This window comes from Gnatocerus cornutus, chromosome 10, assembly GCF_029298725.1.
Source record: "Gnatocerus cornutus isolate USDA-ARS CGAHR chromosome 10, icGnaCorn1.1, whole genome shotgun sequence".
NCBI lineage: Eukaryota > Metazoa > Arthropoda > Insecta > Coleoptera > Tenebrionidae > Gnatocerus > Gnatocerus cornutus.
The window spans coordinates 4919969-4934076 of NC_142242.1; the positions used below are offsets into that span (position 1 = coordinate 4919969).

Here is a 14108-nt window from a genome sequence, read left to right on the forward strand (position 1 = left end):
AATATTCACTATTCAGCTGTATTTCCGGGATAATTTGACAGGACAAACGACATGGTAAGCCAGAGCCCATAACGCGATGCGAACTCGAGAAAATCCTGTAGGAAGTGTGGGAGAACGTGCCTTAGGAACACATTGATAACGTAATAAACTGTATTCCGGCGAGGTATAGCCTACACTGGAAAACGGGATAATTTACTCGATTCTAAATAGCTGATTGTGCCACTCAGCATGAACGCTTTCCATTAATTTAGTTTAGCTAATGAAGGGAATAAGCATTATGTTTTTAGACCGGCATTTTCGAGATTTATAAATAAACTGAATTAGAATTTTTAACTCGATTGCTCGATTTATTAAAGTTCACGCTATTGAATTCTTTATTTCGGCGGAACGAGGTGATGCATACAAACATGGGCATTGAAATAAAGTTAAAAATCTCGCTTTATTTCCATTGTTAATTGAATTGATTGGAAAGTGTAGAAATTTTTCTGATTAAATTCCATTTAGATAACTAACGGGGTTCTTCTGGATAAGTCATTACACGCCCAAGTGTATTTGAATGACGTTGCTCAAAGCGATTGATTTGTCTTGAACTGTTGGATGGCCTAGTTCGAACTTCCTCCATTCATCATCTCTAGTTCAATCCAGCGCTGGAACCTGAGATGCTATTTTCAAATAATTGGAAACCTTATTTTGGTCTGGACGTAATTTACAGGTGCACGCTTATTAAGTCCGCAGCGTTATCTATAAAAGCCAAAGCAATCATCCAAGAAGGGAAATAATTTTCCACAGTTCATGTACTTTTTTCCACGGAAAAATAGTTCAATGAATAATAATGAACAAGAGAGCACGCCAGCACGGTTGGTAATAAATATGTATGTGATTTTTCTTTCATGAAAATGATAATAAAAGAGTATTTTAAACCAATTTACAGAGAAGGGTAGATAATGAAAGTAATTTAATAATAAAATTAATTGATGCTGGAAATATTTTAAGTTTCATGCAAATTTACACAGATATGTAAATGCGGCTTCTGCTTCCGCCACAAATTCCCAGAAACTTGTATTTTTATTATGTTTCCAGCAGTGTTCTTTTCTCATACATCATATAACTTGGCTTCCACCTTTCTTTGAATATTCAACTGATTTACCTTCTCTGTTGCTTCCGTATTTTCGTTCGAGCAACTTGATTCATTTAAACTTTCTCTTTTGGTTTCCATTCAGTGGAAATAGGTACGTGCGATCATTTAAACTGCGTAAATTAATCCAGTGGCGTATAATAAAGAAAACCATTAACGAAATTGTTTGCTACATCCACAATCGCAGCAGCTTTAGAATTTCATGCTAGTAATTACAACACCGAGGTTTGATATCTTCTTGAATTCAAATCTATTTGTAAAAATTGATACAAATTCGTTTTTTCTCTTTGTAGACGTGAGGTACCTGTTGACTAGGGTATAGTTACAAAAGTTTTGATCAGATATTGTTCATTTAGCCCCGTTTTACCTCTTTCATGGTTATAGTTGCTTATCTGGTAATCTACTCGAAAACACCATGTTTATATCCGATTAAATCACAACAAAACGGCGGTGAATTTCCAGAAGGTCATTCTCAGATTAAGTTAAAGCGTGAACTAGAAGCCGCTTATGTCACGTAATCGGTTTTCTTAGCGTGAGTAATTTATATCGTTTGATATGACTCGAAAATTTACGATTTTTACGTGTGTTTCGACGGAAGCAACCATCCATTGAACGGTTATCGGTAGCCGTGCATAGCGGCATCGATAATGATCCTATATTTCTGTAGAACGTTATCGCAGGTGGTGAAACGTGGACCTTTCTTTACAATTCTCAAACGATGCGAAAATCGTGAACAAATCGCTGCATCGACGCTTTTAAAACGAGCAAAAAATTCAGTTTCTGGGAGAAGAAATGAGCTCCAGCGATTCGAAAACTTTGTAATGAATTATTCCGACAATTTTTGAACAAATATTTAGATTCTTGAAATCTATTTATGTAATTAAAAATCTCAGCGGCTAAACCTAAGTAAACGGACTGTTTAAACTGAAAAAGAACTGCTTTTTACAGCTCGTAAAAACAACGATAACAATTTTTTTAAAGTTCAGGCTATGAAATGGACAAGTCAAGTACGGTATCGAATTCTGCACCGTTTTTATATGCTAAAACAAAAGGTGCTTAAGTACGTTTAAGCCTCGTTCGAAGTAAAGCTGTCGCGTTTGATATGCTCTACAAAAGGTTGAGAAACATACGTGGGTAACATAGTAACAAGACTTTAAGCTACAGATAGTCCTGCAGTGTATACAAATACAAAGACGGTGCTCAGATTTTACTTTCCTAGTTTCCACTCCGAGCTTGTTGTAGTTGATTTACTTGTTTTTCAGAGTGGCAGTTTTTTCTATCCGATTCAATTCTACCGACATTTTCATGCCTAATTAACTGCGTACAACAGTCGGTTAAATTATTTTGTTTCAGGGACTCTTTGGCGTTCCTTTTTTAAACTACACATTTCAACGCGTCCAGTTTATTCTCAACAGAAAATAGTTCGTGTTTCAGTTAATCAATAAAATATGAAACATGACTTAACACTGTCAAAAAGCTTTCAGGTCGATCGGTAAAATAACCAAAGCTTTCATTCGTCTTACTTTTTAACCTATTTGTGGTTTTGTCTCGGTAACTGAATGGGAAAGGCAAAGTAGTTTATAAAAACTTAAAGTCAAAAGCTCTGTCGTGCTTTTTTATCCTAACTTTACTTTTTAGGTAATTATGCTATATTACAGGCAAAGACAAACAAAAAAGATGAAACATAAATTAAATTACTAACGTTCAAGAAGTAAAACGACTTCAGTTTTCACTCTCCTGGAAGGAATACCTGATGTGCTTTTAACCTGTTTATTTTCAAATTTAATTAGATTCATGCCAGACTACAGAACATAACTGAAGTTGCTAACAATGTCAAAAGGCTCCCTTCTTTAATTTTGCATTTTTATGAAATTTATACAGTGTTCAGGTGCTTTTAATACTTGCAATACTTCCAAGTTCATAAATCATCGTGAAGATTAAAATATCGAGTGTTATTAATTCCGCGATATTTTGTATACTGTTTCACGAAACATGATTTATAACTTGCATTTTGATACCAGCAGGTGTTGCACTTATGTTATGATTTCTCATTTCCATTCCTTCGGTGTGCTATGATGGAAGCTACGTACAAACTACACAACGAATTTCAATAAGGAAGATACATATTGAGACAGTTTACAATATGCGATGGCTGTCGGAATTCCAATTCTAGGGCTGAAGTGGATTAGGTTTGAAAGAATGAATTTTGAACCATGCAATTTTGAGCAGTAATCCTCAAACAGTATATAGATACTGTTGTCACAACTATTACTTCTTCCCTGTTTTCCATCAAAGGAAGGGTATGATTGAATTCATAAAATATTTAAAAACAGCCAGAGTTGGGTCAATTGCGGATTAAAGAACATGGAAAATGAATAAACAATGTGTTCAATATTTTATGATACTGTACAGATGGGCTTTGGAATAAGCGAAGATATTTCCCATCAAATATTGATTAAAGTTTTAAATTATTTGCGGGCGTCCTAGGGCTTAAAATAAACGATAATCCACCCTGATGAGGTGTAGATAGATCTCGGCCCTTCCGAGTTCAAATAAGTTCGCTCCTGAGCATATTGAAACAGAAATGAGCAGAAAACACGTATAATTTGTAAGTTTGCTTAGATCCAACTCGAAGGACCATCATGTTTAATAAGGGTGCTACTTGAAGCCGGACGCCGACCATTACACGGTTTGGAATGAAACTAAGTGCTTTCTGTTTTGTGCTTTCCTTTGCTATCTCAAATCTACGAGGCGAAATGCTATTTTTTTAATCCATTACATTACATCCGCTCTAGGTAATGTTAGGAACCCATTTACATCTTTAACTTGTTTTCATCACAATAAAAATTAGAAGGCGGCTTAAAAGGAAACTAAACAAAAAAACGTACTTTTTACTCTGTTAGTCGGTTTCTGGAAGAGCAATAATTTCGATGTGTAACTTTAATTCGTTTCCAGATTGATCGGTTACTGTCATCTTCATATATTGTGCCTCATTTCTTTGATTTATTCGTTTTAATCACGGAAGAAAAATTAGCGAAGATTTCATTACACGATAAAATCCCTCTCATTAGGTCGTGCTTTTTGCTTTTTCAAGGTGTGATGCTAGCATTTCTTTTTTTATAAAATATAGCTCCAAACAGATGAAGGGTGGTAAAGGAGACAGTACGAAATGGCGTGGCGTTATTAAAAATGTTAACGTTGCTAAGCAATTTACAAAAGCACAAAGAAAATATTTACGTGGCTGATATTAAATTTAATCAGTGGCATAAATTTAATTTGCGAAAGACACTACAAGTATTTTCTTTGAGAAATTTTGGGGGAGGTTGTCGAACTGAAAAGAAAGAAGTAAAATGCTTTGTTTTTATGTCGGGCGAGCTGAAGTTTGAATAAACAAATGTTGTTGTGGGGAAATTTTTTTGAAAACTTCCATAATTTATTTTTTGGGGGAATATAAATATCCGTTGTTCTGAGCGAAGTGAAATTTATCGCCATTATGAAATAGAGTTTTCACTTTTTCTTAAAATTAATGACTATGCGTTTTGTTAAAACTGAAGACGGAAAACGATCTTTAGAAATAGACCAATCTGAGACCCTGTCTGAATTTAATTATTACGTGGTCAATTTATAACCTACTTGTTGAATGGAGATTTTCATCACGCGATGCGTGTTGGGGTCCTATAGACACTTTTGGTGAATTGATCGATACCCTGAATATGTTAATTTGTATAATTAATTAAAACAATGTGTTATTGTTGTAAGTTTTAACAGGAGAAAGACAACGCGGTTAAAATTCGTGTGGCGTCCATTTGCATACCTCAACTAGGTCAAACATGAAAATTCGGAAATGGGAGGCTAATGGATTGCCCATTGTGTGCATAATTATCCCTTAGATACAAAAGAAAATCTGATATACTAGAGACGGATTAGTTCTAATATACGTAATAGACGTCAAATTAATCGGCTTTCGTCGTCCTCGATTCTGAATTGAGTTTCTCAAACTTCGATTTTTTTCGAAACGAGCCCTAGAAACCCTTCCATAAACCTATAGCAAAGCCGAGCTAATTTAAATACCCTCAGGCAACATTTGCGAGCTCAAATAACGCATAAATAGAAAGTGTCATAGGGGTAATATACCATTAGGCAATTAACGTAATCCCCCATCACAAAATTGTTAAAAGAAGAAAAACAAAGCCTCCAGAAATTTCACTCAGCAATCCCAACGAAAAACTTTTAATACCTACTGTGGAAAAACATTAGGCGCTATCCTGAAAAGAAATTTTAACTTTTTGTACGGCTGACTCTAATTTAACAAGTTGAGTAAGTTGATACTTGAAGTGGTTTCATTTTATTTTTTTAATAATGGTTCGTTACAATTATAATGTATAATCAAAGATCAGAGGATGAAACTTCAACTTCATGATGCCTTAAGCAACTGCTCGCTCCATTACCTGTAACAATTTAAATGGTTTCCATTTACTGCTCGTAACGCAAAACTGTGGTTGTTCAGATTTCCTTAGAGGGATATAGCTTTTACATCTTTAAATTCAAAAGATGAACATTAACGTATTTTCAAACAAAGGTATTCAACTCAAAAGATTACGACCAGATTTGACATATCATTAAAGAAAGAGCGCGTGGAGAATTCTGAAATTAAAATCAAGCAACGTCCTCATTTCTATAGAAGCAGAGCAATCGAATTTAAAAACAAGCAATTTTAGGTAATGACTAGAATAGAAGCAGCTTGTTTGCCATTGCAGTCTAGGACTTTGTTTTTGTAGACTTCACAATGTTCTCCAACAAAAACCAAGCAAGATCCCACAAAGACCTCCCTAATTCCAGACAAAAACTACGAAAATTAAAAATGAGGTGTTCGAACAAAAAGCAGAACAAAACACTTGACAGCTCAATTTAAAGTTAAAACAATCTAACTTAGCTATTATCCGTTTTAGCTATATTTACTTTTAATGCAAAAACTTTCAGATTTATCCACACGCATTTTATGAAGTCATTTATTTAAGTCAAGAATACAAAGGTTGTTCGTTCAAAAAGAAAGAATTCGACAATTAAATGAATTCTCTCTGAAGCAATTATTTTTACGATCAGTTAGTCAAGCGATTTTTATCCTGCTAAATTGACAGTCTTGATTATGACATTATGAGATTTGTTAATAAAACGTTCAATTATTAATTCGAGCACAAAATAATTAAAATTTTCATACGGTTTTAATTAAAAATAAATGGACGAGAACTGAGATATAATTATGTCGGATTTCATCAACTGCCACTGCTCAAAACTTATTGAAATTATAGAATTATTTATTACTACAGTTTCATAACATTACTAGAAAAAAAAACAAAAGTATGCCAAATGAAAAGATTCCATGAAATGCAGCGAAATCTTGAAATTGAATTTTTTTCTACGATTATTTGAAATCCTCAAATCCCACGCATATTTTAGATTCTCTTTGCACCTTTATTTTCCTTTTGAATTTTGGTTAATGCTGACGCGTGAAATAGATTCAGATTTACCGAGTTTTCCTCATTTTTCTTTCTTCTTTGTCATTTTCGATTCTCTAAGTTCTTTAGGTTATTTGACCAAAAAGAAGGCAAAAATTATTCCCAGAACCTCTATTTAAACCGACTACATATTTAAAATATTGTAATTGTAACAAATCAGTAAAGACAAAAAACTATACATATACAGGATATTTTTAAACGCTTCTGCGGTTTTTCAGAAGGAGTATGAAAAACCAATTTTTAAATCAAAAACTGATAATGGAAAATTAACTCCAATCCACGAACTTTCTACACCACTGGCAAGAAAACGGCGGTCCACTTTACTCACTCATTTTTACTCAATCCTTTTAAGTAACCGTAAGCAACCGATCAAAGTGACAATAAAAAATCTCAAATTTATTCCAAAGAAGCAAAGGGTCAAATTTTTATGAAAGAAACCATTATAATGCAAAATTTCTGTTTTGTATAAGAGGGAAGTACCTAAAACACAAACAAAGCGGCAAAAACTTTCCACTTTCTCGTAGACGTTAAAGTTTAAAGCTTTGACGCTTTACGCTACGGGTAAGTTTTGTGATAGAACCGTTGGGCCTCACCTGCATTTCCCGATGCTGTCATTAATTAAGAACATCACGGTCATTTCAATTCAAATCTTGTTAAATTCACCTAAGCTGGCTTGTTCCTAAGCAACAACCAACTCGATTTTGTTCACTTGTAAATTAGGGGCATATAAGCAAATTTATTGAAATTTTGCGTAATTTTATATTGAAAACAAAAAGACTTACTAAAACTATTTTTAGTTAAAGGATTAATAGGTTCAATAAGGAATTACCGTACTCATTTTGTACATACATTTCAAAAACAATCTGCATAAAAATAGAATAAAAAACATAATAAACATTAGGAAAAAAAAAACAAAAACAAGAAGAAAAACTGTCAGAACAAAACTACAGAACAATAAAGTGGCTATGATCAAGTCGTCAAAGTTGTTACCTAGGTATTCTGCAAAAGTATAAAAAACTTTATTTATTAAGGAGCAATTCAAATATTTAACAAATAAATTGGACCATTGAAGAATTTTAAATTCTCGGTTCTGGTATTGTAGTTGTGAAATGACTTGAGTTTTGAGTATAAGCGTTATTTTGATTTACGAATTCTAAACATTTTAGGATGTATATGACAGCTAAAATAATATGCTTTGAAGGCAGTGCTTTGAAAATCGTTTTACAGTCATCGCAATAATCGAGATTTCCTATAACTCTGACTGCCCTTCTTTGCAGTTTAAACAGTCTTTGCATTAATGCAAAATAAGTTAGACGAAGACAATTTGAAGAAAACTTATCGGTTATAAAACGAATCAAATAAATATTTTTGATACACTGTTAGTAACTGCCTCACCATTCTGATTCCAGTTTAAATTGATATCTAAATACACTACCAAATATTTAACTTTCTCAATATCACTGGAAATTTAAATGTTCTTTTAAAGAAAATAATAACGATGACGTTTTATTGTTATTGTGAAATATTCTGTTATTTTCAAACCACTTGCTGCTGCACCACCGATACTAATATCATCGACGTACAAAGTTATTTCCACGCTTTATATATCTATTATAAGAAAGTCAATTATAATAATAACAGAATTGGACCTAAAATATATCCTTGAATATAATATATGAAATTTTTATCTGACTGATTTTCCTCAAGTCTGACACACTGCTTTATTTCACTTAGGTAGCAAGAAATACGTTTTATGCTGGAAGAGTGGAAGTTATAAAAAAATAAATATCATGTGTTACACAGTTAAAGGCTTTCCTGAAATCGAGAAAATGAGTAAAACAGGAATCTTTTTTATCAAAAGTTAAAATTTGGCTAGTAAGTTGAAGTGTAGCCGCTATTGTTGATTGTCTTTTCCGAAAGTTTTAGTTTTGAAAGGATCCGGTTGTCGACTTCTCAGATTCTCAGACTAAAAATATAAATATCTGCGAATCCAGAAAAGTGCGATTCTTGAAAAAGGAAAAAAAAATTAAGGTTTTAATTGTATGCAAAATTTAAACCTTCTTGGGTTGCTAAGATTCTGTTTACACATACTCTCTTTCTCAATTGATATGAAATCGTTTTAATAACATGAGGAGATACGCCAAATATGCAAAATGATCATTTAGATAACGAAATATCAGCGAGTCTTGTTATTCTTGGCATGCGAATTTTCAGAAAAATTTCCATACATTGTTATACCCTAACGAGACAATGCGCGTCGCGGATTACAAAGAAAAATTCAATAGAAAATGTAATATCACAGTTAATTTCCTCATCAGAATTGTGTGATTAGACTGTCATATACTTTCCGCCTCTTGGTTTACTAGAGAATTCTATGAATATCTGATTTCTGTATATTTCTAATGTATCAATAAAAGTCACAGAAAAGGCAATTCCCTGCTATTCTGTCATCGATTTTCTACGCACACGACTTTTGTAGTGTCTCTATAAATGTTTCATCCTCTTAACGTCGTTGGATGTTTTTCCATTGTATAGAATTCAATCTACATGGGAACACTTATGAGCCCTGCATCCTCTTTTTCTAAAGAATAAATAATAGAAGCGTTCTTCCCATATTCACTGATTTTAAAGTGCACACTTTTAACCTCTATTGATTTTTCGATTGAACTTTCAAAAACAATCACTCTAGGATTGCCGACAAGCCATAAATTCAAAGTATTTTTGTCGTATGATTTGGTAAAACCGCCTTCTTATTAAAGATATCTGCGGTAAATTTCATCGTGAAATGATTTATTCATCGTTGCAGGTGGTGTCAGGTTTGGTAAAACAATTCGTGTGCAAAAATAAAAGTGTCGAATCCTACATTGTGTAGACAGGACCGAAACTCCGTTATAATCTTTCTAAAATGTGTAATAATAATCGAATATCGATTGATAAGAATTCTAAAATAAACCGCTGCCAAAGTTGGGATAAGTATCAACGTAGCACATGTGTGTAATTTGAAGAAAATTGATAGGAACGTATGAAACTTTTGAGCGCGTATGTAGCAGAATATGATTAGTGTAATCTACTTAGGTGCTCTTTTAGCGAGCTTGTTTCCACATTGTTTTAAGTGGTTTATGACTTGGTAATTCGGTCGTGAAGTGAATAACTGACTGGCTTAGAACGCAGCAATTTTTGGTGGACGCGCCCGATATTAACCAAAGAAATCGACGGGAAATCTTGTTCTACTCCTCTTATTTCTATTGAATCGCTCAAAATTCCTTTGACACGAAACGCATCACGCGTTACTTCAACGACAAATTAAACTTGTGTGAAGCTTGTATAGGACAGGTGTTCGAGGATTATTGCAGCGCTTAGAAACTCACTTCAACCAGATTCTAATTTCCCGATCTAATAATTGGATGCTGAAATCCGACTCTGGATTCTTGACTTTTACTCTAATTGGCCAACTATACAAATTTGTTCAAATTGTTTCAATTAGAAACCTTGCAATTTTAAGTTGGAAAATACCCAAATCTATGCAAGAGAGGCTAAAAAAGGCTTGGGAACTAATTTTATTTACAGCTTATAAAATTTTCCATGATATCGTCAATATGTAGCGTAGATTTGTTTTTTATAGTGTTGCTATTTCCATTACATTAGCTATATAGGTGTCATAAAAGTGCGTAAAATACCATAAAATTTATTAAAGAATAAAATGATTAATACACAAAAATAGTTTAACTCTTTTGTTGAAAACTACAAAACATTTCATAAATTTTCACCGTGTTTGCATATTTTAATTTGGTAATTGTTCGTATTTAATCAAGATCTATTCAATGATTTTCAAATAACCAAATTTGAATTCAATAACAGATTTGCAATTTACAGATGAATAACAATTATTGCTTCCGATAATCCGATTTAATATTAATCAATCTATTATTAGTAGGTATAATTTCCATGAAAACACAAGCTTTATAAAAAATGTGGTTACTGTATGTCTATTAAACTTCATATTTAACGATTCTAAATTATGATGAAAATATTATTAATATGACAATATAATGGCCGTAGTTGCAATTAAGTCTTTAATGCCCATGAAAATATTTAGCAACACGAAAAATACATTAACGCTCAATTCAACAAACTTCAATGGCGGTAGGTATTCATAAATCAATTACAAAGTTACGTTTACGACAAAACCCTGTGGTTTAACTTGCATCAATCTCGATTTATGTATAATTTTCTTCTCACTTTTGATCAAATCATTTTCACTTTATTGGACATAGTTTTCCTGAAAAGAATAGGAAAAAGCATTCGCTTAAACAGAAGAGAAAAGAGTCCAAACTTTCGCAGTTATCCACCAGGAAGTTTTTCCCCCGGATAAACTGCAAATAACCGGTTTACAAATATTCAGAACTATCAGCATGTAGGTTTAATTAAGTGTAAATTTCAATTGGAATTGGAAATAACTGTTATGGAGATTTTTCTTTTCGTTGAAATTGCGATGGGATTATTAGCAGCGTTGAAACGTTAAAAACTATTACTGTCGACATTTTCCAACAATATTCTGCATTTTTATTGTAATTAAACCGTGCTCTGAACTGAAATTATGACAATGCGGTGTCACATGATGAAGTTTTTCCAATTTCCACACGTTTGGAGTTCGAATGACAGTGCAAGACTTGAAGTTACATATTACTATAACATGACATTCCTTTATCGTACATCTGGCAACAGCCACGCGACAGTTGTACACTTACTAAAAACTTTACAATCAGTGACAACTCAAGAAAGTTTAGATTTTTTGTGGATTGTGCTTTCACTTTACATTAACTCTAAGAAAATACTCCAATTAAAGTGGAAGGAAAATTAATAAACCATTTTCGCGGTGTTTTGTTAGAAACGCAAGTTTTGATGAAACTGTGACGTCTCTCATAATTTATAGCATGGAAAAGTGATGGAAATAAAGTTGGAAGTTTTGAAAGCATGTATTTCAGTATATGTTACCTGAAGAGAACTTGCTGTGGCGTAAACTTATAAGTGAATTTATGGGAAATTATAACGCAACTTTCTGATCTCGACGCGATTTGGTCGCAACAAAAATTTCTTGTTCTAAATTTAGAAGCCGAGCCTTTGTTTATCGTATTTTTCAGCGTCTGCACATTGCAGTTATCATTGTTGTTGATAGATATTTACAGTGACGACAGATGTTCGTGTTTTTCTCAGTTCGCACTAGGATATTACAATAGAGCTTTTGTTTACAACCAGAATTTTCTATTGTTTTTCGTAACAATAACAAACTGAGTTAAAAACGCTGTGTTTGTTCTGTTTTGAATATTTTACAAGATTTACTCCATCGCGTGAAAGAACATAAATTCAAATATGGTAATAAACAAGATCAAACAGCAATTGAGGATCCTCGGAAATACATTAATTTTATCTGACTTTATGTATTTTAGGGGTTGAAGTCTATATACTTCCGAAGTAATTATTAGAGTGGAAAGGAAAATGAAATTTGATAAAAAGAGAATTCGAAATGTTTTTGAATATTCTGATGCGATTATCGGTCCAGGTTAAATGTTCGGTTGTGTTTTATTGAAAAAATTTTCGGTCGTTCAATTTCCTCTTTGATTAACCCCCTGGAAAATTGTAATTATTAGCCGGAACTTTGTACTGGAAGTCGTGGTGATTTTAGCTTGAAAACTGCACAAACCACTCATCGTTTTTCCCAAACTGTTATCTGATGCGTTTTATGGTAATAGGCGCAGCATTGACCGGTAATCAATAAGATTGACTTCAGATCGTTGGGTTGTGTTAATTTAATTACGTTATTGTTTAAAATACTCCCGTGGTAGTCCGCAGTTCCCCGCCAAAAAGCAATTATTTTCTCACGAAACAATGTTCCCTCCATTAAAAGTCGTATCCGGTGAAATATTATTATTAGTGGAGAGTGGACATGTTCCTCGTTGTTATTTTGAAAAACATGTCTCTTCTTTTAGGATTTATATTTTCGCGTGGGAACTTTAAACTAACAGAATTTCTAGGATTCAAGCAAAACAGCAAAACTTTTGTTTTGCCAATAAAAGTCAATCGTTGAGTGACAATTGTGGTCTAAAGTCAACACGAAAACGATTTTTCTTCCCGCGAAGAAAAACGTTCTATTTTTGCGCCCTTGTATATTTACATTCCTAAACATCTTAATAAATTCAAGTAAATATATATAAAAGTAAATTTAAATGTGTTGAAACTGTTTGCAGAACGAGCACTCAGCTAAACAATGCCGCAACTTCGCCACATGTTTGCGAAAATGATAAAAAAATAAAACAGACTTCCACACTTGCTTATCCTCGCAAAACTTTCCAAACAAACATACCAGTCTGAAATAATTTAATAACGTTGAATTTCCTCTAAAGGAAATGAAGTTTTTCCGCGAGGGAAAAATAACTTATCTTACCTGAATTGCAGAACGACCTGGGGCAGCGGTGGGGCAACGATGACGCTTCGCGACGGTGCTTTTCGACACTGGCGGCAGCGTCGGTTTCGCTGATGACGCCGTCCGGGTGTTGAAGATACCGGACGGCGCACATTGATTTACGCAAGCGCCACAGGTCGTCTCACCTATCGATACACCTCGTGCCGTAAAAACTGCCTCTAAAACACCAAAATCTTATATGAAAAATTACCTAATTGTTCACCACAAGACTGAACCACTGGGTCACTCATCCACTTGTTGCCAAAAGTTTTCTCTTCGACACTTGAGAGTTTTCCGATTCAGTTATGGAAACGAATCTTCCTCTAGTTCAATAAAAATTCAATTTTAATTTAATTATAATTAATGCAACCAGTTATACACGGCTGAATGTTTTTTTTTGTATCATGCTCGGTTACTTATGTAAATTAGGCATTTTGTAAGGTTGGCTGGTTAAAATGGGATTTCAAAGTATCGTCTTTAGGGTTGCTTTTCTGAAACAGTTTAAGCTATGTGGACGATCATTCTCGATTCATTGGGTACTGAACACTTTTTTGAAGCTATACTTTGAAATGACTTCATACACGAAATTTTAAATAAATTACCATTCAAAATTTTCAACGAGTAAACACAATTCAAATAATTAAACACCCACGACGAAAAGTTGTTTCAGTTTCTGTAAACTCAAAATAACACGACTTTAACTGCAGCTGAAATTTAATTTTAAACTATAAAAATACAGGACAGGTAATTCCACCCTTTTCAGGATCTACTACGAGCTTTGAACTCGAGCTTTAAAAAAGCAACTAAAATCACAGCTGGAATTGACTGAAATTCCAACATACCGTCCTTATTTCATATTTATCCCATTAGGGAAACTTTGAGCCTCAAGAATAATTTTCGAGTCCTCCAGCAACTTTTTGTTACTGAAAAAAAAAGTTGCTCTTTATCTTCGCGAAACCTGAGAATAACGAAACTTGAGCCTGAATCTAAAATTTAA

General features: G+C 33.4%; 1 protein-coding gene across 1 annotated transcript in view; it reads right to left on the reverse strand.

Moving 5' to 3' along the window:
- LOC148167333 (NACHT domain- and WD repeat-containing protein 1) overlaps window positions 1–13166 on the reverse strand; it is a 28892-nt gene extending 15726 nt beyond the window's left edge. The window contains exon 1 of the mRNA XM_088046990.1: window positions 13094–13166. The gene's annotated coding sequence lies outside the window, so the exon portion shown is untranslated. The remainder of the gene's footprint in view (window positions 1–13093) is intronic.
- Between the last annotated feature and the right edge of the window lie 942 nt (window positions 13167–14108).